The sequence below is a fragment of the Parasteatoda tepidariorum genome, chromosome 2, assembly GCF_043381705.1.
Source record: "Parasteatoda tepidariorum isolate YZ-2023 chromosome 2, CAS_Ptep_4.0, whole genome shotgun sequence".
NCBI classification, from domain to species: Eukaryota; Metazoa; Arthropoda; class Arachnida; order Araneae; family Theridiidae; genus Parasteatoda; species Parasteatoda tepidariorum.
Window position 1 is genome coordinate 45921033 of NC_092205.1, and position 27922 is coordinate 45948954.

At 26.8% G+C, this 27922-nt stretch overlaps 1 protein-coding gene across 4 annotated transcripts in view; it reads left to right on the forward strand.

The window, feature by feature from the left end:
- Positions 1–27922, forward strand: part of LOC107453699 (hephaestin-like protein) — a 96100-nt gene that overhangs the window by 19630 nt on the left and 48548 nt on the right. Inside the window, exon 1 of one of the 4 annotated variants that reach the window (XM_071177540.1) lies at positions 9372–9787. The exons of the other annotated variants lie outside the window; for them this stretch is intronic. The gene's annotated coding sequence lies outside the window, so the exon portion shown is untranslated. Of the gene's footprint in view, positions 1–9371; positions 9788–27922 lie in introns of those variants that run through there. 4 annotated transcript variants of the gene reach the window in all.

Consider the following 27922-nt stretch of genomic DNA (forward strand, 5'->3'; position numbering starts at 1 on the left):
TCCTCTTAAGTTTGAAAAATCAAAAGTAAATAAAATTAATTTTTATTTTTATTTTATATTTTTTTTTAAATCGTTGAAACAATATATTGATTTTTAGATGACATAAAATAACAAATATTGAAAATGATATAAAATAAATAAGTACAAAAAACTAGTATTTTTTTAAAATAAAATAAATTTAAAAAAAATTTAAATTAATATTAAGATCATAAATTATTTTCATTTTATCTCGTGTTTTAAAATCAAAATAAATTAAATTCGTTTTTTTTAATAAATTCATGTTTCTTTTAAATCGTTGAAACAAAATATGGATTCATTGTAGTACATGAAATAAATAATATTTTAATTAAATAAATCAGGAAATAAATATCAATATTTTTTATAAAATACTGATTTAAAATAATAAGAAATAATGTGAAATAAGTAAAAATAGAAAGATAATAATTAGAAATATAATATATAAAGAAATTCATTGAAATACATATGTTTAAAACATAGCACATTAATGTGAATAAATACAAAATTCTTGATAGATTGTTTAGACCTAGATTTTTTTCAATAACCTAGATGCGAACAAGAAGAAAAATTTTTGTTAGCAGTTCCTTTTTTTTCTTTTTTTTGTTAAGAAAATGCCAAAATATATTTCAGTAGCATGTAATCAAATAGTTATCTAATTTTAACAGGTAAGTTTCTCAAAGAAAATTTTAAGATTAAAATAAATTTCTATCTCTGAAATAAAATATTTGAATTATCATTATAATAATTTACATTCCTTTTAAAAAGAATAAACATTACGATTTTTCACTATCACATCTTCCAAAGATTTTTTTTGAATTGAAGATTTAATATGACAAATTATTTGTTTTCACTGTCCCCTTGAAAATCAGCCTCTTAAATCAATATCTTAAAACAACTAACATTTTTTTATTTTTTAGGTGCACTTGAACAAATAGTTTAAAAACTTGCGTTACACCTACGTATGAGATATAGTAACTTGCGATACATAATGAGATGCATTAACAACGCCTGAGATGCATTAATTAAGTTCGAAGACCTTAACTGGTCTCTGCCCTCGCCATCTTGGGTTTAAGGTTGATTTTTGATTCGTGTTTTCTGCATATTTTTTGAACTTAGTAAACTTTTGTTGATATAGTATTATTAGTCAACACTATACCTTCAAAAAAACAGAATTTTTTTCCTTCTTTTGATTAAGAGATATTGTGCTTGATAATTTTTAGAAATTCTATGGATTTTTTCTCAAAACTTTAAAACAATAAAATTCTGAGATTTTTAGTTTTGAGTAAGCAATTTAAAACTACAAGTTTCTCAGTTTTTAGATTTTTAAATTCTGTTTTTATTAAACTTTAAACTGATGAAAACCAATTTAGATGACGCTAAAAGATTCTTTTAATGTTAATTTCGTAAAAACAAAGATTAAAAGTCTCAAAACAGACAGCTGCATATAGTATAGGCAAAATAATTTGGCCCCTCATTCGGGAAAATATTCCCGAATTTATAGGCTCAATAAGGATGTAAAGAGACGATATTTTCCGATATTGATCATATATAGAATTAACCGATTCAGCCGATAATTTACAGCCACTTTGCACCCAATATTATCCCTATATATAGTTGTTAGAGTCACCCCATATTTAATTGTCATTAAACCCCTTAATTTAGCCAATATATACTTTTTATCGGTCTCATATAGGCCGATATTGGCTCTATATAGGACCAATAACTCTAGACATGGTGCATATTCATATAGGACCCATATTGAGCCAATTTAGACCCCAACAGGGGACGAGGTAAAATTGTTGCTAGGAATATTTAAATACCTATCAGAAACTGTTGATTTCAGAATTGTAAGGGCACACTTTTGACAGAAAAAATTAATCAAGAATCTGAAATACCAGATGCTTTAACTCGAACTGCAATTGGCTGGCGGTCTTGTATTTTACATGTATCGAAATATAGTTCTCAGTAGAATAAATATCCATCATCAGTTCATTTGGGAAAATTAAATAAAAAGGATTAAAATCAAATTTAAGATTTTTTTATCCTCGTCCCCACGACTGTATCAGTTAATTTCGTTTGGGAGATGAAGTGTCAGTGGCTGCAAATTTTTTCGGCAATGGAACCTTCTGTGTCAGAATTTTCTTTTGGCAGAATCCCTACTTTATATAAGAAAAGGTTCAATGGCATCTCTAAATAAATAAAAAGAACTATTAATTATTTTGAAAACGCTTTATGAGAGGAATTAATTAGATATAATCGTTCTTGGTCTCTTGAAAAAGAATGAAATTAAATAAATTATGGTTTTAAAAAAAAATCTGTTTATTATGTTGTAGATAGTAATCAGAGCAACACAATTTTTTGTATTTTGAATTTATTGTTTTGCTTTAAATTTGAAAACTCGATGAGTTTTTTCGTTGATATTTTACATAAATTATTTCATATGAACCACCAAAATTTTAAACGAATTATGGCTTATTGCTGTGATATAAATATTGTTATAACAGGTTAATAAAAAGTCCTAAGTCTCGAAAAACTTTTTATCTGTTCACAGAATCCTACGTTTCCAAGGAGCACTTTTTAGGAACCACTGTTTAAGTCACATTTCGGTGGAACAAGTTGAAAAAAAAAAGTGCATTTTTAAGAAAAGAAAATCAATAAGGAAGATCATTAATTGCTTTGTGATATAATAAATAATAAAAACTCAAACTTTGCTTTGTGCTTAGATAAATAATAAAAAATCAAGTGAACAACTTTTAAGGAAAAACAAAACATAACAAAAAGAATACAATTATGGGGCCTTAAAAATATTGCAAAGCTTCTTTCAAGATCAATCTGTTGAATTATTCGTCAGTTACACAAATGGAAAATTTTTAGAGAATGCTTCTCTCCTATACACTGTTTCGATAGCTAATAATAATATTAAGATTACAGGAATATTCTCTAAACTTTTCTGGTGGTTGCACAAATTGGCAAGATTTTTCTTATACATAGTTTCACCATTTCCCTAGCTAATAATGTTGGACGCACTCATGAATAATTTCTAAAACTCTATGGTTATCCGCAGTGGCTCAAAGGATCGAGAGTTTGTCTCCCAATGAAGTGACCCAGTTTTAAATCCTAGTATCTGGTTGATACGAATTCTGCTCCTAGCTCGCACTAACAACAGTTTTAGAATAATCTTGCTGTTGAGTAACCGTGGGAGGTTTTCGTGGTTTCCCTCTCCATTTAACACAAATGCGGGTTAATTTCATCAAAAAGTCCTCCAGGAAGGCTAGTTTGTCCCAATTCTTGATCCAGAAGTTACCTTCCCTTCTGTGTTAGGTTTAAAATTACAAGGTCGTACACTTAGAATTGGGTCATCTGTTCAATACCGTTAATAAAATAAAGTAAAACCCTATGGTAATACTCAAATGAGCATGCTGGGAGAATGTTTCTCCCTTATTTAACAGTAAATCCACATATTTACATAGGACGCTTTCAAAATTAATGTCTAAAATTCTTTGGCAATTGCACTAATAGGCAATCACACTTTGGCAATTGTACTTATCGCTCATGGGCTACAATAGTGGCACAACTCAAAAAACACGAGTTTTGGACTAAGAACAGGTGTAAATAGGAAAATACAGATTCTTTCAGCAGCAATACTTGCACAACTCATAATTCAACTTGAAAGTAATCTTCGTTTAAGCAAACGAAAGCATTTCTTATGCATTTTGCTTAGCAATGAAAACTTTAATCCCCCTTATCGCAAAACTTGATTTTTTGAATTGTGCCGCTATTGAAGCCCATGAACTATATTTCCCTTCTCTATATTGTTTTGCTAACGAATAACATAAGAAAACTGTAGTTGATACGCAGATAAGAATGCAGCTCGAAATGTGACTTGCTACGCGTAGGAGTCAAACAACTCTTATAAAAATTAGTTGTCTTACTTTGATTCTGAATTTTTTTCCCCATTTGACGAAAGAATTCTCAAATATTAAAGAAAAATACGGAAGTGTAGTTTTCATTTGCATGCCACTCAATGGTTAAATAAAATTTTGTTTTTGCATAATGTAATTAAGAATTGGTACAGAGCGAAGGCGTTTCGGACATAAATTGAATATTGATCTTCAATTATTTTGAAAATTTCGGAACGTGGTGAAATACAAAAGTAAAAAATTGTGCTTTTTTTTTAGAGCGGAAGAGATTCGTGTGATAAAGGAAACTTGTTATGAAGTCTAGCAAAGATAACATTCAAAATTTCGTTTCAATTCACGTGTGCCCTTCAAAGACCTTCATTTTGAAAAAAAAAGAACTCTAATATATGTCTATGAACGATAAGTTTTTTCCAACAATCAACTAAAATTGGTGATTCGACACAAAAAAAAAAAAAAACAATTTTGTTGAATTCTTATAACTTAAATTGCGTTAGAAACTAAGCGCCAAAATTAGGGTCTCATTCTGATCTATTTTTGAAAGCAATTAACTTTCAGTTTTGATTCTTAGTTAAAAATCTTTCACTGAAAACAAGTTCTTTGAGAAAAAGTATTTCGTTATAATAATTTGTTCATTTTTATTTTTTAGTTTAATCATCATCATAGAAGTTTTAAACATAAAAAAATTATTTTTGTCTCAGTGTTTTGTTTAAATAAAAATTTAAATAAATATATAAACTACGCAAGGCATTAAAAAATTTCACTCTTTAAGTTTTTTTTAATGGAATTTCAAAAAACATTCTATCCAATATATACAAAAATAATAATTACAAAATAGTTTTTATGATTCATACTTGAAAAAAAAATCATACTTAAAATTAAACTTTAAATAATCAAGTCTAAATTTTCATAAATTTGGTTAATTACATTTAGGTAGTTTTGCTAATTTAGTTTTGCAGTAATTTTTTTTTTTTTTTTTTTTTTTTTTTTTTTTTTTTTTTTTTTTTTTNTTTGTTCATTCAAAAATGTGAAACTCAAGAAAATTAAATGGCAAAGCGGAATTGTTAAATTACACATTTAAAAACCGGGTATCATTTTCGCTAATTTTTCCCCTCTTTTATTTTATCTACGAGCAAATCTGATCATAAAGGAAATATTTCAACATTTTTGAGTTAGAAGTACATTGTGGAATATAGTTTCCAACCTAATTTTCTTCAACCAATTGCCATATGGAATTTCACTTTAAATGATGTTTTTTTCTTTCTTTTTTTTTTTAAATCTTAGCTGTATGCATGTTTTCTTGTGATTTTTCTATCTGCGATTAATTTAATTTATTTACTTGATTTATTCGCAGGAAAATTTAAAAAATAATTTTAGGTCAGTAAAATGGCAACATTATTTTTTTTCAAAAAACGACCTTAACCAACACCATTTCAGTGGAAAAGAATTATGATCCTTAACCATCGTGAAACAAGTAATAATTTAAATTTCCTACCATCGTTCAGAACAGTATATATTTGAAAAATTCATCGACATCTTCGTCTTTTATACCACAATAGGAATCAATATTTTGTGATAGATTAAGGTCACTGGTTGGACTTCTTTATTCCAAGACAATATTCATTATTTTTTTCTCTGAAAAGCAACGAAAAATTAGCTTACCTAAAACTGCCCTAAGTTTCAGTTAATGTAATTATCCTCAGTATCTAAGAATAATAGTTTATACGAACGTAGTTCGTGTTTCTTGTTTTAAAAAACTGGAATAAAAAAAACAGGTATGAACTACAATGAATCGAACTTAAAATTATTAACTATACAATGAATCGAATTAAAAATTATCTGAAAATATAAATATAATGGAATAACATTAGTTGTGTATACAACCATATCTTTCCGCAAATTTTATTTCACGAATAATTAATTTTGATAACACTGTTCCTTTAAAAGAATAAGAAAACATTTTTATTTATATCTTGTAGAATTGTAGTCAAAAAATGTTTTATAATTTATATATTTGGCAATGGCCCTTATCGGTAGACGAAAAAATAATATTTTCAAAAGAAGAAAAAAACAGTGCGTGGTAATACTTCTTTAATACGAAATATTATTGTTTCTCAAGTGTTAACACAATGTATAGTTTAGTGTTTGCTATTACAATTAAACTGATAAAATACTATTACCATTTATAAGGTTAATCAATATTAAAGAGGTCACATATTTTCCAGCCGAATACAANTGATTTTTTGAGCTGTGCCGCTATTGAAGCCCATGAACTATATTTCCCTTCTCTACATTGCTAACTAATAACATAAGAAAACTGTAGTTGATATGCAGATAAGAATGCAGCTCGAAATGTGACTTGCTACGTGGAGGAGTCACATCATGGCTCAAACAACTTTTATAAAAATTTATTGTCTTACTTCGATTCTGAATTTTTTTCCCCCATTTCACGAAAGAATTCTCAAATATTAAGGAAAAATACGATTTCTCGAGTATAGTTTTCATTTGCATGCCACTCAATGGTTAAATAAAATTTTGTTTTTGCATAATGTAATTAAGAATTGGTATAGAGCGAAGGCGTTTCAGACATAAACTGAATATTGAGTGTCAATTATTTTGAAAATTTTGGAACGTGGTGAAATACAAAAGTTACGAATTGCACTTTTTTTCACGAGTGGAAGAGATTCGTGTGATAAATGAAACTTGTTATGAAGTCTAGCAAAGATAACATTCAAAACTTCATTTTAATTCACGTGTGCCCTTCAAAGACCTTCATTTTGAAAAAAAGAACTCTAATATATGTCCATGAACGACAAGTTTCTTCCAACGATCAACTAAAATTGGTGATTCGACACAAAAAAAAATACTTTTGTTGAATTCTTACAACTTAAATTGCGTTAGAACCTAAGCGCCAAAACATATGTTAAGGTTTCATTCTGATCTGTTTTTGAAAGCAATCAACTTCCGTTTTTGATTCTTAGTTAAAAATCTTTTGCTGAAAACAAGTTTTTTGAGAAAAAGTATTTCATTATAATAACTTGTTAATTTTTATTTTTTAGTTTAATCATTATCATTAAATTGCGTTAGAACCTAAGCGCCAAAACATACGTTAGGGTTTCATTCTGATCTGTGTTTGAAAGCAATCAACTTCCGTTTTTGATTCATAGTTAAAAATCTTTTACCGAAAACAAGTTCTTTGAGAAAAAGTATTTCGTTATAATAACTTGTTAATTTTCCTTTTTTAGCTTAATCATAATCATAGAAATTTTAAACTTAAAAAAAAAATCATTTTTATCTCAGTGTTTTGTATAAATAACAATTTAAATATATGCTAAACTGCGCAAGTCGTTAAAAAATTTCACTCTTTAAGTTTTTTTAAAGGAATTTCAAAAATCTTTCTATCTAATTCATGCAAAAATAATAATTACTAAATAGTTTTTATGATTCATACTTAAAATAAATCATACTTGAAATTAAACTTTAAATAATCAAGGCTAAATTTTTATAAATTTAGTTAATTACATTTAGTTAGTTTAGTTAATTTAATTTCACAGTGATTTTTTTTGTTGTGTTTATTTAAAAATGTGAAACTCAAGAAAATTAAATGTCAAAGCGGAATTGTTAAATCACGCATTTAAAAACCGGGTATCATTTTTGTTAATTTTTCCCCTCTTTTATTTTATCTAAGTGTAAATCTGATCATAAAGGAAATATTTCAACATTTTTGAGTTAGAAGTATATTGTGGAATATAGTTTCCAACCTAATTTTCTTCAACCAATTGTCATATGGAATTTCACTTAAAATAATGCTTGTTTGCTTTTTTATATTTTAAAAAAAAAACCCTAGCTGTATGCATGTTTTCTGGTGATTTTTCTATTCGCCATTAATTAAAATAATTTACTTGATTTATTCGTAGGAAAATTTTAAAAAAAATTTTAGGTCAGTAAAATGGCTGCATTAATTTTTTCGAAAAACGACCTCAGCCAATACCACTTCAGTCAAAAAGAATTATGGTCCTTAACCATAGTGAAACAAGTAATAATTAAAATTTCCTACCATCGGTTAATACATTAAACAGTAAATATTTGTAAAATTCATCGACATCTTCTTCTTTTATAACACAATAGGATTCAATATTTTGTGATAGATTGAGGTCATTGGTTGGACTTCTTTATTCCAAGACAATATTCATAATTTTTTTCTCTGAAAAGCAAAGAGAAATAAGCCTATCTAAAACTGTCCTAAGTTTCAGTTAATGTAATTATTCTCAGTATCTAAGAATAATAGTTTATACGAACGCAGTTCGTGTTTCTTGTTTTAAAAAACTGGAATAAAGAAACAGGTATGAAATACAATGAATCGAACTTAAAATTATTAACTATACAATGAATCGAATTAAAAATTATTTGAAAATATAAATATAATGGAATAACATTAGTTGTGTATACAACCATATCTTTCCGCAAATTTTATTTCACGAATAATTAATTTTGATAACACTGTTCCTTTAAAAGAATAAGAAAACATTTTTATTTATATCTTGTAGAATTGTAGTCAAAAAATGTTTTATAATTTATATATTTGGCAATGGCCCTTATCGGTAGACGAAAAAATAATATTTTCAAAAGAAGAAAAAAACAGTGCGTGGTAATACTTCTTTAATACGAAATATTATTGTTTCTCAAGTGTTAACACAATGTATAGTTTAGTGTTTGCTATTACAATTAAACTGATAAAATACTATTACCATTTATAAGGTTAATCAATATTAAAGAGGTCACATATTTTCTACCCGAATACAATAGAAGTCAGTAATACTGAATTCCATAACAACATCCTCCAAGAACAATATATTTCCGAATCAAATCAATTATAGTCCCTGAAATACTTCCGCAATTCTTCATTAGAATAAATAGACCACGTTATGGAAAAAAAAAGTAAGCAAACGAGTAAGCAAAACTTTCAGGATGCGAATTACGCACTCTTGTTCTTTAGTGCGTGTAATATGACAATGACAAGAACCACTTCCACATCATGTTATGTTCGATTCTTAATAATTAATAGAATTACATCTCTGGTCAGACTACCCAGACATCTTCGCTTGCTTTAAATCCGCCAGCCATGAAACCTGTTTTCAAACTCATTATGGTATAAGGATCGAATCGAACAATTATGTTCGAAAGGTAGTTGCATTTTTTTCCCACCACGACGTCATGAATACTGATGTTAAAAAGCATAAATCTTTTTAAAATATAAGGATTTTGTCAATTATTTCGCCTAAAGAGAAAATGAAGGGGAGTGTCGGGACTTAGCAATTTTCTTTTCTTTCTTTTTTTCTTTTAATAAAAAGTGATTGATTCCTGTTCGCGTAATTTAATAAAGTGTTTATATAAAAACTCGTTATATAGCTTCAATAATCAGACTTGCGACGTAAATCTAACTAGGGACAAAATGGTACCTTTCAGGTTTTGGCGGTCAACTAATGAAACGTTTGAAAAATTAACAACTATGATGGCGGTTGCGTTTATTTGCCGGAGATTACCATGGTCTTCAAAAGAAAAGTGCTAAATTGATGTATATCTCCTTTATTTGTTTGGAAGACTCTAGGTGGTATTACGCTTCCTAAAACCGATGTTTCATATAAAATAGTGTCTTTAGATGCCTTGTCTAAGATGAGTGACAATTACAGAATGCTCTGCTATAAAAGCGCAATTGGATTTTGCATTGACAAGTATTTGCGTAATTTGTTGTAAAGAGAATGTAAGAAAAAAATGAAGACTAAGTTGAAATAAGTTTTAAGAATCATATTCCTGCAAGTAAAAAGTAAGCAAAGATTTTAAGAGGCAAACAGGTAAGCCCTGGTAACCCATAATGTAAATTTATTTTTGGCTGTAACTCAAAAATTTCTCAATATTTAAATACAGGGTTATTCATAATTCCTTCCGTCTGTAAACGCCATTTTTCTTTACTACAACTGGCTTCAGTGGTACATGTTACTGCCATCTACCGGCAACTGCTCAAATTAAAACTTGAGTAGTTTCGGAATAATTTCATATGTTCTTTTTTGCCATATTCGTCTTCGTTTTTTTACTCTAACGCTTCGAAACTCCGGAGGGAATTATGAATAACCTTGTATTTAACAGCTATCTGCATCAAACTAAGCTATCTAAATTTCACGTGAAAAAACTTTAGAGATTCATTTAATAGGTTATACTAAAAAAATCAAAAGAAGCTCTTGAATTTTTATCATAATCATCTTGTTAAAGTTCCGAAATTTTAGACATTAATAATAAAATATTTGTTAGCAATAAGCAATAAAATTTCAACTTTTGTTTTCAACCAATGAAAGGAGTGATAACTTAGTTCTGAAATAAGCAATAAAAATAATTTTAAATCAACAATTTCTGTGTCTCGGCATTGACTATGTAATGCATTCATAGTACCAAAACGGCTGTCTTATAACTTTTCTTTTTATCATTTTCTAAACGTTTATCTTCTATTACTATGTTTTGTTTTATTAGTTTTTGCAGTTCAAAACCTAAATGTCCATACGTTTTAAACTGAATTTGAGTACAATATTTTTATGCAAACTTTTAATTAATATTTTATACAAACTTTTAAGTAATGAATAGATTTTCTCGTAGCATATTTTAAATATGTCAATGATTAATTTCCTTTTATTATTTAGAAATAACATTAACGGATTTAAAAAAAACTAAAGCAATATCTGTACGTCATTCATTTAAGATGGAGATAAAGATTAAGCAACTCATAAATACTTAGAATAAAAAGTATGAATATAGTTTGTCCAATTTAACAATTTTTAATTTGTTCAATTTGTTCTATTTAACAAATTTAAATTTAACAATTTCTTCCTTTTATTAAAAAAAGTAAAACATTTTTGATGTTTCATTCTTTCACCTAAAACAGGAAACTCATAAATAATTACAAATAAAAAATATTTTGGTATGTCAACTAGGTTATTGAAAAATGCTGTAACAATTATAAACGGATAGTTTGAAACAAAAAATTTCAATTTATATTAAAAACTAAATATGTCAAATTTTATTTGAATATTCTAGAATAACTAAAAAATTTATTGAATGAATTTCCAAAAAAAATTTTAGTAATGGGAATTTTATTTCATTCCGGCACTTTATTCCCTCATTTAAGAAAGACAATACTCATAAATATTTTACTATCCTATTTACTAGGTCATGAATACGTTCAATCTGTCGCAATTATAAACCAATCAACAAAATCAAAATTCATTTCGAATGAAAAACAATAATAATAAACATCCGGAGGAATAATTTGGGCGTACCCTGTGACTTATGTCCATGAAGAAAAACTATGTCAGAAGTTGAAATCGAAACCAAACGTTATATAACACGCGATTAATTTCCACACTCTGAACGTCATTGACAAATTAAATATCAAATGACGCTTTTTATCTCATCAATAAAAGTAATGTAGGTACAACAAGCCAGTAAAGATAAAGAAGAAAGCTCAGGTTAGTGGACCACATGTAAGGCAGGAACAAGAGATAGAATTTAACTGGTCTCATTAAATATCATTAAAGACATTTAAAACACTTCAAGTACGAAATGAAATTGATTACCAATTGGTCAGCGTGTCAAGATTGATGAAAGTTTATTTCGCAAATAAATTAATTAAACCTTCGAACAATATTGTTCAGGTTTAAATTTCGTGAATAAATTACGTTGACCCAAAATATGATAATCAATTTTGCCTTCTAAAAAAGGACATGAGTTTTCCTTGGATTTCTATTGTTGAAGCATAGTAAGAAGCCTGTATGATAAATTGAAAAATGCGAAATTTTATTTTAAATATTTTATTAAAATTATTTTTGATTATTTTTTTGGAACTTTAATAGTTTACGTTGTAAAAATGTTGTGATAAACATCTTTCGAAAAATTATTGTTTCTCCATTAAATTACATTGATAAAAAGTGTTTTGTTTTGAGGGATAGCAGCCGAGATGTAATTCAAACAATTTTTTGATAACATTTAAAACTCAACGGTAAAAATTATATTATTACATTTAAAATTCGACATTCGTGTGAAAAAAAAAACTAAAGACGGTCAGAGAAAGCATAATTTTAGTTCAACAACAGAAAATATACTTGAATTGTATCAATTGCAATAAAGTATACCGATATATAGATTATAAAACATAAAGGATAACAATTTATGTTGTAAATTACCATATTAAACCAAATTATGTTATTACCATAGATACCATCTACCATATAAATTACCCATTTATGTAATTACCATACTTTATAAGCGGATTTAGGAAATATCGTTATTAGATACCGTAGTTTGCGATTAATATTTTTACGGTAATTTGTTTTTATTTGCATATTTATTCTTAAAAATAAATTTGTTACAGATTAGCACGTTTTTTAAGAATTTTTTTTTACGAGTACACACAAATAAGTATTTTTTTTTGACATTTTATTACATTTTAGGAAACATATTTGTTACTAATTAGTACATTTTTAGAAAATAAATTTGGCAGTCACGGAGAAATTGTTCGGAGATAAATTTGTCATAAACTAGTATAATTATTTGAAAATATTTTTTCTTAAGTATTTGCTTATTTGTTTGAAAATAAGTTTACATTTTTACACAATACCTCATTTCTTATGAATGGAATTCTTATTTGTTACAAAGTAGTAAAATGTTTAACCTAAATTTTAATTCGTTACACTTTAGCAAACTTTTGGTAAATAAATCTTAGTTTGTTACATTTTAGTACATTTGCTTGAATTTAAATTTTAATGGTCTATACAATAGAATATTTGTTATATTATAAATTTAAGTTTTAATCTGTTACATATTAGCACTCTTTTTCTTAGGATAAATTTTAATTTGTCACATAGTACATTTGTTTGATTTTAAATTTAATGCATAATATAACATTTGTTACATTATAAAATGAGTTTTAATCTATTACATATTAGAGCTTTTTTCTAAGATTATATTTTAATTTGTTAAGTATTTATACATTTGTTTGAATAAAATTTTAATTCTTTACACAATAGAAAACTTGTTTCGTTATAAAATGAGTTTTAATTCTGTTACCTAATTAGCCCATTTCTCTGAGAATAAATATTAAATTTTTTACACATTAGTTCATTTGATTGAGTATAAATTTAATGCTTTTCGCAATAGAATATATTTTTTGTTGCAAAATGAGTTTTAAGCAGTTACATATTATCACATTTTTTCTGAAAATAAATTTTAAACTTTTATACACAAGCTGTTATAAAATAAATTTCATTTTGCTTCGCAGAGTAGTTTTTAGAAGTATACTGAACCCGGAAAAACTAATGTGTGGCTTTTTATCAACTATTAAAAGAAAATCTACGTTTTTAATTAGGTTTGTTGAAAACCTTTAAAGTTTACTCTTATCTTTCAACTTAACGAGCCGTTTCAAATAAATTCATTAGTGTACGTCTTCTGTCTTTAATGTATTCGTAAAATTCGTGACTCTTTTAAGAACGATGACCGTTTATTTTTGCTCGTTTCCTGTCAACCCTGTGAATTGGAAAATTTCATTCTACATAATTTCTTTTCTTTCAAACGCCATTTAAAACTCGTAACACACTTCAGTTTATTTGAGGAAATTACTTTCGCTATTTACCATTCATTGATACTTTTTATATAAACATTCTTTTGTATAGTTCCGAGTTTTCCTGATGCTTTACTTAAAGCCTTTTGTTGCATGCAAGACATATTTATTTATAGACCCAATTATCAGCGCCAAATTTCTTATTTTCGTTTTATTACATACAGTGATATAATATGTAGACCTTTGTTTGTTTAGAAATCCTTAAAATTTCAGGTGATTATGTTACGGCTAATAAAGCTATAATCTGATAACAAAAATACAAGGAAATTTGATCGGGAACAATTTCTATTGTAAAGCTATTTAACAATTGTAAGTTAGTGTCAAATTGTTAAACATAGTATTATACTGGGAGTTTAAAAGTAGAACTTTTCATAAATTTTTTAAACAAACATATCTGTTTATTTTCAATATTATTTAGATCATCATAAAAATTGAATATTTGTCCATATTTCTACATATTCTCTTCTTAAGTTTATGCATTTTGTAGATACTTTGAGAAAAAAGTTGTTACTCCCATGTCATACCAGATCCCCGATATGTCCTAAGGAACACCATTTATTGCTACGTTTAAAAAACATTCGGTAGGGGCGAAACTCCGACGACGATGTAAGAAATGATGTTTATTGTAATAACATGGATGTTAACTGGCATGTTTATATTCATATATGTACTTTTAATGCGTAAAATAGAACCGTGGTGGCTCAGGGGATAAAGTGTTTGCCTTCCAATGAGGTGAACCGGGTTCGAATCCCATCGATGACTGGCTCACACCGAGCACAGTGCTGACGTAAAATATCCTCAGGGGTAGGCGAATCAGGAATTAGAGTCCCCTTGTCATCAGGCTAACCGTAGGAGGTTTTCGTTGTTTTCCTCTCCGTTTTACCTAAATGCGGATTAGTCCCATCGAAAGTCCTCCACGAAGACAAATTTCACCTAACACTTGATCCAGGAGTTCTATTGTCTTCTGAATCGGGTTAAAAATTACAAGGCTGGGGAGTTGAACAATAGTAATTGTAAGCCCAAAATTGGGCCAGCTGTTCAACGACGGTTGTAAAATGAAATTTTAAAAAATGCGTCAAAAGATGCATCAACCAAAATATTGTAAAATAAGTGCATCATGTCTAACGTATAAAAAGACTGCTGAAGACACCATAGATGAAAATTTTCTATATTTAAAAACCGAAAAATATATTAAGTATACAAAATATTTTCAAGTTAAGAATATACCGTTCTCGCTGGAAATGATACATTTGCTTTCAAATAAAGATGTTTGATGTCATTGAATTGGGCACACATGATGATCTGGAATCTTTAAATTTGATACGTTGTGGTATGTTTTAATAGTTTTCATTATGGATTCTTTTTTAAATATTTTCAAAAAAAATTCTTAACTTCTCTTGTTTTTTAATCTTTCTGAACTAAATTTAAAGTTTTTTTTAAATTTTTTTTTTAGTTTTTTTTAAAAAACCTAATTTTAAATTCTATTTTTTATACGTAAAGAAAATAAGAGAGAAACTGCAAAACTATCTTAACTGTATCTTTTAATTGATATCATAAAAAATAAATGTCTATTTTTCTTTCTTAAACAAACCCCAGAGGAAAGATTCAGATTATTTTTGTCTATTAGATTAAGATATTTTGTAACTAACTATAAAAACTATTTAAAACTAAACTAATAATATCCCGATATCAATTATTCTGCAAAGTTTTTGCGATTAAATACATTTATGTATAATCCTTGCATTCTAAATTTTAAACTGAAATCTTAACATCAAGATTTTTTTTTCATATGTTATTGTTGAACTTCCTTATTCATTAAATATGCTATCATACTTTTCCTTGCAGTACGTCTTTATTAAGTTGTGAAATTGTTAAGCCATGCAGAAAACTTTTGTAAAAAGTAAACCGCTTTTTCTCTCTCGCTTATTTTTTCGCACAAAAGATCTTCTACAGATATCTCCTACGGGATAAAACAGCTGTCAATAAGATTTCAATATGATCATCACGTTACTCGGCCCATGTATTATCAATAGTAAGTGGGACGCCTAACTTTTCACAAACTAGATTTGAACATGATGGAAAATCAAACTATTAATCAAGCTATACGACAAATAAAACATTTTGAGAACAAGATTATTTTTTTGATAGGATATATATTCTTATTGTTCTTTACTTTGAATAAAAAATATAAACGGTAGTGATTATTTATACAGTATTTTGGAACGATGAAACAAGCTATTTTTGTAATGAAAAATAACTATTTTCGTAATGCAGTAATGTTTATTTATATAGTGTAATAGTAATAAGCTACGAACAAAGCTTTTTTCATAATGAAAAAAAAAACATTTTTCGTGAAAATTTAAAAATTTCCGTTTCAAGGTCGGCAATCGGTTTTGAACCGCTTTATGACAGCAGATTTATCATTTAAACAATTTCAAACTTGCTGGAGGGCTTTAAATTATTTGTAAACATTTTTTTATTGTTATTTGCTTATTGAATGGTTTTAAGTCGTCTAAGCTTGTTAAGAATACCGGTTAAGAATGAAAAACTGTAACTTTGAACGCACGAAATCGTATTAGAGTGAAAGCTGAGTTTTGGAAGAAAATTGAAAATTAAAATAAATCATTTTTCAAATAGTTGAATACAACAATGAAACGTTTTTGTAAGTAGCGTTTATTAAAATTAGGATAATATGACAACGAACTTCAAAATAGTAATTTAAATTTAGAAAATTAACTGAATAATCGACTTTAAAAAATCATTGAGTTTCAAGACTAGTTAGTATCTGTTGCAATTATCATAAATAAATAAAATTGCATGTTTATATTTATGATTATTTATAATTATTTATAATTATTTATAATAATTTATAATTATTTATAATTATTTATAATTATTTATAAGTATTTTATGATTATACGACAATGTAACCATAGTATTATAATGACTAATAACAATGACAATAAACAACAACTTTTTAATAGTTGTGTTATAGTAGTTGTATTATAATAGTTGTTGTTGATTATGCTTATTTTTTTTTTGCAATTACTTATGATTATTTAACAGTATTTTAGGATTATAAGCTATATTTTAAGATATTTAGAGTGTGTAATATAATGACTAATAACAATGACATTAGTAAGTGCATTAAAATGTGTATTATAATGAATAATAACAATGACAATAAAAACAAATTTATATTAGTTTATACCAACTTTATTGGTGTTTACCTCTTCCTTTCCAGCCTATGCAAGGAAATCAAATCATTTTTACCACTCCATTTGTATTGATTAAAAAAAAAACAGACGCCATTTTTGAAATCAGGGATAAAAAAAACATGAAATAATCGCGCATTCTTTTAACAAACGTTTGACATTATTTAAATATTTCGTGTCACTGTCTGCATTCCGAAACAATAATTAAGTTACCTGGTCGGAGACAGAATTATTTTACTTAATTATAATGGGTCTCGTGATAAATGTCAATTAGCGGGAAAGTTAGCGTTTGTGTTTTTATCAATTTGGAATGGCGGCAAGGAAAGTCAGTATCTTTCGGGGTCATCGGTAATATTCCACAGACCACTTTTTCCATTCATTCGAAACTTTACCTTTAGTGGAGGTGGAGAACTAATTTGTTCGCGTGTTCTTATCTCTAAAAGCGTACTTTAGCAATCAAGTGTCGAAAGATACAAACGGAAACGATATTATTGGTTATATAATAGTAGAACTTATTCCCATTTTAAATCGTTTTCGTTGTGAATGGTTATTATCATTAGTTCAAATGCATTGTTAAGTGTAAAAGGGTTTTACGATCCAGGTTTGGTTTGAGAGTTTCATAACTTTAGTCTTTTAAAGGAAAATTAGCGGCTGTTGAATAAACTATAAGAGGTTTTTTTTATTATTTTGATCAAGGTCATGAGAAATGGTGATAGGTTAAAAAAAAATTCACAGAAAGTAATCTAAACATTTAACAGAGAATAATAATTTAAATTATCACATAATATTGGTAATTAAAGGATAATTTAATGAAATTTAATTATTATTAATATTTATTATTATTCTGACTGATTTGATAAATTGTATTGATTTGAATTTCACAGATCTACTGAAATTCAATTTTGTTTAAGGGGAACCAATTTAGAGAAATTACAAATTTTGTCTTTTTTGTGAAGTTACAACTGACAAATTTCTGCAATAACAGCCAAATTTTGATTGAATAATATTTTATTTATATCATGACATTTGTAAAATTTCTGAATTAAAGCATTTTGATGCTTTTTTATTTTACCTCAAGTGCTTTTTTTCAGATATTACTTTCTTTACAAATTATAATGAAGTGTTGCATTGTATCATAAGCAAATTATAAACTAAATAAAGATGTACACGGAGAAAAAAACCGGTAAAATTTCTGTATTTTGTTTTATTGACCTTTTTGGTAAAAATAGATTCGGTAAATAAATTTGGTAAAAATAAACTTTGGTAAAAATTCATACTATAACGGTTTAATGGAAATTCTGGTTTTCAAGATTATAGTTCTCCTTCTCATTTAGTAAAAAAATACAAAATTGAAAAATAAATTTATCTTAATAACTGATTTTTACACCATGCTCCAAGTTATTATGATAAAATTACTGAATTTACTGAATAAAAGTACTGAATTTACTGATGAAATTACTGAAATGACTTTGGAAAAGTTGACAATAAAATATGGTTTTATAACATGTGATAAAATTTGGCAAATGTAGTCAAATTTGGTAATTTTATCACGATACCCTAGAGCAGAAGAAGTTTTAATCTAGGAAATACTAAATAATCAAGAATCTTTTTGAGAAACGCCTCATTAATAAATAAAATTAGTAACTGAGGATATACTAATCGAAAATAATAATGTTAATGGTATTGATTATATCTAATGTGAAGAATAGCATTCATTTTTGGAAATGACTTTGGTAAAGTTGACAATAAAATATGATTTTATAACATGTGATAAAATTTGGTAATTTTATCATGATTCCCTAGAGCAGCGCTTCCTAAGCTTTACGGCTAGGAAATACTAAGTAATCGAGAATCTTTTGGAGGAACACTTCATTAATAAATAAAATTAGTAACTGGGGACATACTAATCAAAAATAATAATGTTAATGATATTGATTATATTTAATGTGAAGAATGGCATTCATTTAGTCATTATTTTATCAATATTTATTTTCAAACAATTGGGTTTAAGCCGAACAATTTAATTCGAAGGTCTGGAGTGGCATCTAGACTAAATCTGAGTTTATTTTTGGTGTATGTATAAGCTGAATATGAATTAAGTATACTGATTTATAGTTTTCGAAAGGTACTGATTACTTCTGAAGGTACTAGACTAAATCTGAGTTTATTTTTGGTGCATGTATAAGCTGAATATGAATTAAGTATACTGATTTATAGTTTTCAAAAGGTACTGAAACTTTGAGATTAGTTATCAAAAAAAATGTTTTTTTTATTCTAGGATTTTGATTATTTTACATTAAACTGAAAAGTTCGATGCGAAATTATAATGCAATTTTTTTTATAAGAGCATGTCTTTTTCATAATTTATTCAATGTATTTGTTATTCAAGGAAATATTTTTCTTCTAATTCTTTTCTTAATGTTATTTTACTTAAATAATTAAAAAAAACTAATAAAAATATCAAATAAAGGATTGTTTGTTGTTTGGATATAATGACAGATTTCAAAAATCATTACTGGTTTATAAAATATAAACTCTTGGAACCCCTGGGAGCTTTCCACAAACCCCAGGGTTCCGCAGAGAAACATTTGCCCTTTGAGCATTGCATAAGCACCATTTTTTCAGTTACATTTAAATTTAAGTTTTGTATTTTTTACAAAATCTGTATTAATACGAGTTATTATTTTGAAAATCAGAAGTTCCGGTACACCGTTACCATATGAACGGAAAAATTACTGAATACGGTTTAAATACAGTGTGACGAATATTTTGGTTTTATTAGCAAGACCTACGTATATTTATTTTATTTTTTTCAACCAGAAATCTTAATGTCATACGTTACGATAATCTTTCATCCGTGTTAATTAACTTTTTTTCCAGAAGAAATACTACACACTCAGGCTCTTTATATTTCGCCAAAATAACTTCAAAGTAAATTCCGAAAGAGTCTGAATGGTAGAGACAGACCCTTATATGACTAAATTTAAATAAACAATAACAAAAGCAACTTCTGAAATTGTTTCTATAACCACACCGTGACATATAAAATAAATGTTATTCAATTTTTTTCTTAAAATAACAAATTAATCACTTAGTTTGAACTTTTCGCTTGAGGGTTAAATAATTTCTGAAAGAGAAAGTTTAATCGTCTTCCATGCTGAGTCTTCTGTTGAAGTATTTAAAGAGCTTCGCGCTCTATCACGCGAGGAAAATAATTAATCCTTGAATGATAATCTGTAATCTGCTTTGTTTCCAATTTTAATTTTAGGAAGTTGTTACATTATTCTTATTTTTTCCCAAGTTTCAGAGAAAACTTCTAAAATGAGAAGTTTTTTTTATAATAATAATGAAGGCAAAGTGTATGAACATACTTTAATGTTGCAACATTTAATTGAGAAATTAAAAATCAATAAAAAGATAAGAGTAATAATAGATAAGAGCATAAAAGATGAGAGACTTTGTAATAACTAATCCTAAAATCTTTCTGATGACAAAAATGTATTTAAAAATCCATAAAAAAATTTTGTCAGATTACTGAATTTAAATAAATGTATGTGTCTTGCTCTTCAGTTCAAATTTGTTATTGCGTTATTAATTCAAATACTAATTTATGTGAAAAATGATAATTTTACTGTGCACTCAATAAGAAATTAGTTATTTGCATTTTTGATGTTATTGCACTAATTACTAATTTAAATATATATTTATTTTAAATATACCTTATTTTGTGTTTTATTCTTTTAAAATAAAAATGAAGGGCTTATTTTAAAAAATACTTGTAACTAACTAATTGTGTCAAAATCTTAATTCTATACTTAAAAAATTAATTTTAATACATAAAAAGGAAATATTCATATCTTTACGAGAAATTTATATTTGCACATTGAATTCTAGGTACTCTTAATGTTTAAATAATAAGTAATTTTGGTTTAATATAAAAATTGGTTCTGTTAAATTTAATTTTTAAGTAATGACTAATTATTAATTTGATAAATATTTGCACCAACATAGGAAACTTAAAAAAAGATGTTGTTAAAAATAATCACTTTTGCTGAATATGCAATTACAATGAATAACAATTCTTAAGTGCTAATGCCAAATTAACTTTGTTTTTCGAAAGTCTTTCTCCATGATCAATAAAAATGTCACATTTTAATAATATGCCAATCGAAATATTCTAAACCAAATATTATTAAATGTTATTAAATCTTGTAAAGTAGTCTAACATTATGCTAAAGCATAAATTTTACTACAATAGGGATTGCACGAGCAAGTTGTCACGTTGTGCAGTTGTTATAAAACTTCATCCTTTCTTTACATACAGAGAGAACAATCTGGTAAAATTACCGTACTATATGGTAAAGACATTTCTGGAAAATAAACCATCTTTCAGGTTAATAAAACCAACATATACTTTATTTAAACCATTTATTTGGTAATTTTTCCGTTCATATTGCTGCAGTTTACAGGAAATTCTGTTTTTTCAAAATTATAGATCTTATTACCACACATTTAGTAAAAAATATAAAACTGAAACCAAATAAGTGGTTTTGGATGCCATGCCCTAAGGGACCATGATAAAATTGCCAAATTTTACTACTTTTATCAAATTTCATCATACGTTATAGAAATATATTTTATCGTTAATTTTATTAAAATTTTTACCAAATCCCTTTGGTAAAAATTGCGGAGCTTTTTGGTGTTCTCATAGAGTCAGAAACACAGTAAATTCTACCATATTCTGGAAGTTTTGACCAAGTAGTTTTTCTCAATGTATAAAATGTTATTTGCCTTTATCATCCTTTTCATTCAGTTTTTTTTAATCAGAAAAATACCATTTTAAACATTTTTTCAGTGGATATTCAGTATAGCTTTATTAAAACGTTAATTTATAAAAATTCCCCTTTATATTGTTATCGATATTGTTACATTGGGCTACCCGTATGCCCTGAATTGGGGCAGGTCGGGGTAAATATTTTCATATTGTTACATTGGGCGTAGAAAAATCCAAAATATTGAACATGTAAAAAAGTATTCTGATGTTTCTATTTATTAAAAAAATTTTCGATCATTTTATAAAATTACTATTTTTTATTTGTTATATTTTTATTCTCCCAAATTATAAATTTGAAATTTACACAGCCTAAAAAATTAGAATGTAAAAAAAAATGACAAGAGACTTACAATATTCCTTTATTTCCCTTTCTCACAGTTGTTTTTTTTAATTTATTTTTATGACCACTTTGTAGTCTTTTGAAGAAAAAATAAATAAATAAAATTCTACGAAATAAAAGCTCTTAAACAAAATCATGCCTTCGAACGAGATGTTTTAATCTTTGTCTGTAAATAAAGTTGTACGTATTTCCACACATACAACCACCTTCAAACAAAAAAAAAGAAGAAGAAAAAAAAAGAAAAGAAAGTAGACAGTTTTGAATGGAAAAAGCATTAAAAATTCTTCGATGAAAGAAAGGAATTCCAGCATTTATTTATAAGGTAACAATAACCATACCCGTAACACCTCTCCAAGTTGCACGTATATCTGTGACCTAGAAAGTCATTGAGGTGTGGTGCAATATGAACGAATGCGTGTAATTTTCGAAGAACAGGAACTTTTAAGGGAAAGGGTATGTTCAGGTGCGAGTTTCAGTAACAAAAGTATCTTATTAAAATTAATATTAGCTAAGTCACTTGAAGTGATAAATTATTTAATTTTGAATTAAAGTTACTTTTGTGAACTTATAACTGAATTTTTAGTTTTTTTTCGTTGCATGAGAATATATTGTATAAAAGCTTTGACAACTTAACATTAAGTTAAATTTATTGTTGAATACTACAGGCGCTCCACCCTTTTCTAATTTTACTGACCTACCCCCTTCATAAACTTTTTTATTATTCAATTTAAAAAAATTATTCATTTTGAAATCATTTTTTTTTCACTAACAATCGGTTGAATCAAGACCGCGAAATTTTTTATTGTTCCAACTTTGATTTAGTGTTTGGTTTTGTTGGGATAAAAATTAAATGTATTAAATTTATTTGATAGCCTTTACAAATTTTACCACAAATTTTTCTTTAATATTTTAATATTTGTTTAATTTACAATAAAAACTATTTATTAAAAAAATTATTCGGCTAAGAACTTATTTTGCAAAATTTTGAAAAGACAATTCTTAATATTGCTTTAGAATTTTAAAGAATTATTTTTTATTCATTATTTTGAATGCATAGTTTGCTGAAATACAATTTTACATAAAACTCATCATAAAAGTAACTATAGCTAATAAAAAATAAATATTATTTATTTACTGTTATACGATTTCAATAATTGTTATATCGAATTATTAGCTTTTGAGATCTTGTCAAAGAGGAAAGACATAAGTATCACAAAACTTAAAATCAAAATTTATTTTAAGGAAATAAGATTTTTTACAAGCTACAATATTTTGCAATAAGCTATAAGTAGCTCAAATACTTTTTTTAATTGTTAGAAAGTTAATTTGATGCTTATTTAAATTAAACTATAAATTTTTAATTATTCTTAAAATGATGAATGTCACGTTTTTTATCCTGTTATATCCCGTTAACAAGTAGCTGTTTAAATTAAAACTCAGTCAAATGTCAGAAATGCTTAAATTTTAAAAAGATTCTTATTTGATTTAATTTAAATAACTGGATTTTTATTCAAATATACTTAAATTGTAATATTTCTATTCGGCTCAAATTAAATTGCAACTGGATTTCTACTTGCTCTTTTTTAACTGGAGTTCTACTTGCTTCCATTTAAATTATTACTGGATTTTCATTATGTTCAAATTAAATTATTACTGAATTTCCAATCAGTTCTGCTGAAACAGTAACTGGATTTCCATTTTATTCTAATTAAATTTTAGCAGAATTTCTATTTAAATTGTAACAGAATTGTTTTCCGTTCTGTTTAACTAGCTAACCGTTCTGTTTAAATTGCAACTGGATTGCTATTTATTTCTGTTTAAATAACTGGATTTCTATTAAATTCAATTTTATTTAAATTGGAATTCTATTCAGTTTAAATTAAATTGCTATTGGATTTCCTATCGATTTTATTTAAATCGTTACTGGATTTCTTTTTGATTCTATTGAAATTGTACAAATTCCACTTAAATTGTATCTGGATATATATTCAGTTATATAAAAATAGTACGCTGAATCAAAAATTTGACGCTGAATCATAAAACGATAAAAAAAAATTTGCAAAATTAAGGAGATATTAAATTAAACAAAATTTCCATTTAGAATAAAGCATAGCATTGTGTAATCAAATTTGAAAAGCATAATAATATGGTTCAGTTTAAAATCATCGATTAGTTATAGCATATTTGAATCATGCACTGTAAAAATAATGTAGATCAAATCACGGTAAAAAGTTCTAGCATCCTAAGTGCAGGTATTTTTCGTCGTAAAGTCTTACAGAACAAAAAATCTGATATCATACAATATTATTTACAGTAAAATTGCTGAACTACTGTAAATTATAAATATTAATGTAAAAATTACGGTATGAATTTTTGTGTTAAAATGTATCTTACGAATGCTGCACTCAGGGTGTTAATGCTTTTCCTCTGAATTTGATCCGGAATTTTAATAAGTGTGGTTCAACTAGTTTTACAATAAATGCACAAGTGGGCGACCTTTGTGCTAAAATACAAACTAAGGTAAACAACGTTTAAAAGGACAAAAAATATTTATATATTATTATAAATATTTTTTGTGCTTTTAAACGTTAAATATTTTTTGTGCTTTTAAACGTTGTTTACCTTAGTTTGTAGTTTTACAATTTCTAATAATGTAGATTTCTATTTAATTTTATTTAAATTGTTTTAGACCTCGACTGTGTTATAATTATTACTAGATTTTTACATAATTTTATTTAACCTAAAACTAACGGCGTATCACTTTGCTTTATCAGAAATATATATTTCTCATTTGTAAAGTCTGAAAACAAACCACTTTGTCAGTTTATTTTGATAAAACAACCTAACCGGAATCATTCTCAATACAAATCAAGGTTAAATTTCTTAAGATTTAAGACTTCACGTCTGTGAAGTCAACCATATACATTATGTTTAAAAAGAAGCCGACTAGTCTGGCAAAATGACAGATGTTTAAAACCAATACCCGTGCATTTCATAGACCATTGATCAAAAATATGCCGTCTACTACTTCAAGAATTAGAAAATTAAGTGTAAAATAACGAAATAAATAACTGTTTACATGCATGCAGAAATATTTTAATCCTGTTAAATTGTCCTCTTCAAAACAAGTTTCAGTTCTTAAATATAGAAAATTAATGAAACAAATCACAAAACCATGCCACTTAAGGAACTACTAAGTTAAATAAATAAGAGAAAACCGGTAAAAAAGCATCTCTATTAATATGATTTTGAACTGGTTTAACTTAATTATTTTATAAAAAGTAGCTTGTTTTTAAATTTCTCTTGAGTTTAGTCTCTTTGTCTGGAAATAAATAAATTTTTATTTTACTACGGATAATAAATTTACTAATCGCCTTTGGAATTTTTTGATAATTTTGAACCTTTTACTTATATAAATTTGGCTCACAAATCTTCTGCAATACCTTTTTTAAAAAAAGTCATGATGGCTCAGGCGATTGGGTGATCTTACGCCTCCCAATGAGGTGACCCAGGATCGAATCCTAAAGATGATTGGTTGATACGAATTCTCCAACCTCCTCACACCGACCACAGTGCTACTAACGGGAAAAAAATGCTCAGTGGTAGAGTCTCTTTGCCGTCAGGCTAACCATAAAAGGGTTTCATGGCTTTCCTCTCTATGTAACTCTATGTATATTCGGGTCAATTCCACCAAAAAGTATACCATTAGTGCAAATTTTTCCTTTTGGTTAGAGCTCAAAATTGCAGTGCTGCGAAGTTGAACATTGGCAGTTGTAAACTTAAATTGGGTGGGGGTGATCAACAACAGTTATAAAATAAAATAAAATAAATTTCAAATAAGTGATTTTTTTGTTTTTGCTTCAACTGATTTTAATATAATTTAGTATTTAAAACTTGTATTATTTATAATAAAATTATTAAAAAATAAATTTTTTTAAATATCTGATAAATGTTAGAAAAACAAATTCAAATCATAAAATTGCATTTTTATTCATCCTAATTATAAATATTGATAGTTTATTAATTATAAATTTTGATAAAATTGATAATTTTTTATATTTTTTTCTTTTTTATTCTAAAATTGAAATTTGAATTTTCCTGAAGAAAAGTTAAAGTAAAACTACCTTTAAACTGGTTACTATTCATCAACTACGGATTAAATTAAATGCTTCAATAACTTAATAATTTAATAATTAATACTGAATTAACTGAATAGCAAAAAATATGCGTTTGGTGATTGTTTTCCTCAGAACGAAAAGAGTAATGAAGCTTATAACTTTTTCTTAAAAATATTTTTTTTCTTCTGTTATGCAGATAATGTTGGATAAATAGTTTTAATTACCTTGTTCAAATGATTAAATAGTTTTTCTCGAATCATTAATTTTTAAACTAATAGTTTTGTTAGCAATAAAAATTCAAAACAATTTATATTATTTAAACTAAATTTTGTTTTCTTAACCGGATGAATGATTTGAAAGTTTCCCTTAGAAAACAACATTCAGAAAAATAAGTAAAAGTTGTTATTGTCTGATTTTTTTTAATTACAAAATACCGTTTATACACAATTGAAAAATATTTCAAAAACTCAATTCTGAAGGTAATTTAGTATTTGTATCAATATTGTATTGCTACTAAATCACTCAATTACGTTTTGCAATGCATTTTCCCAAACAAATGATATATTTCTGTTATGCAGATAATGCTTGGATAAATAGTTTTAAATGCTTTTTTAAATGATTGAGTGTTTTTTTTATTAAATCAACAAATTTTAAGCTGAAATATTTTTGTTAGTAATTAAAATTCAAAACAATTGATATTATTTAAAGCAAATATTGTTTTATTAATCGCATGAATGATTTGAAAGTTTCCCGGCTTTTAGAAAACAATATTCTGAAAAATAAGTAAAAGTTGTTATTGTTTGTTTTCTTTTTAATTACAAAGTACCATTTAAGCATAACATAATTAGAAAATATTTCAAATTCTGAAATCCGAAGTGTATTTGATATTAAATCACAGAATGTTTTACAAACTTTGCGTATTTTTAATAAAAACTTCCGCAGATTAATTTTTTATGTTCGAATTATTTTTTTGAGAATGGAATTTATGAATATCATAATTGAGTTCTGAATATGTTTAGAGTTAGGGTATAAAAGTAAGTGCAAAACAAGGTTTTCCACGGACGGTATTGTGAAAACCATGCCGAGAACTGGTTTAATTAGCAAAGACATGGCTACTACTAAGATGAGTTGAACACGTTGCTCTAACACTTTTTAACAAATGTCTGAATAGGTTAGGAGATTGGGTAGAAATGTAATTGGGAAGAGACGTGAGAGCTACTAAGATGGTTTGAACACGTTGCTCTAACGCTTTGCAATAAATGCCTGGATCAGTTAGGAGATTTGTAGAAAAGAAAGTGGGAAGAGACGTGAGAGCTACTAAGAAGGGTTAAACACGTTGCTCTAACGCTTTCCAATAAATGTCTCGATAGATTAGGAGATTTGGAAGAAAAGTAATTGGGAAGGTTTTCTTCTGATAGTACTGTGAAAACCATACCTCCGAGAATTGGCTCAATAGGCAAAGGCAAGATCACTATTAAGATGGTAGGAACGTGTTAGTTGTGCGAGTTTCAATAAATGCATAGAAGTGTTTGGTGATTGGGTAAAAATACCATAATTAAATTTGCCTCATAACTCCATTTTGAATTTCTGTGTACTGTTTTAAATAATTTTTAATTACCCTCATAAACTTTTCTGTTTCTCACTCCTTCCTCGGAACAGCATGTCATCTATTTTCTGTAAACGTTTGCATATCACAGTTAGTCATTTGTAAAACTCCAAGGAATTTAAAGCTTTCACCATAAATGGGTTACTTTTCCTTCAACAAGTATTATTATACGATAACATAGATTGTTTTTAAGATAAATGAAAGATTATACGA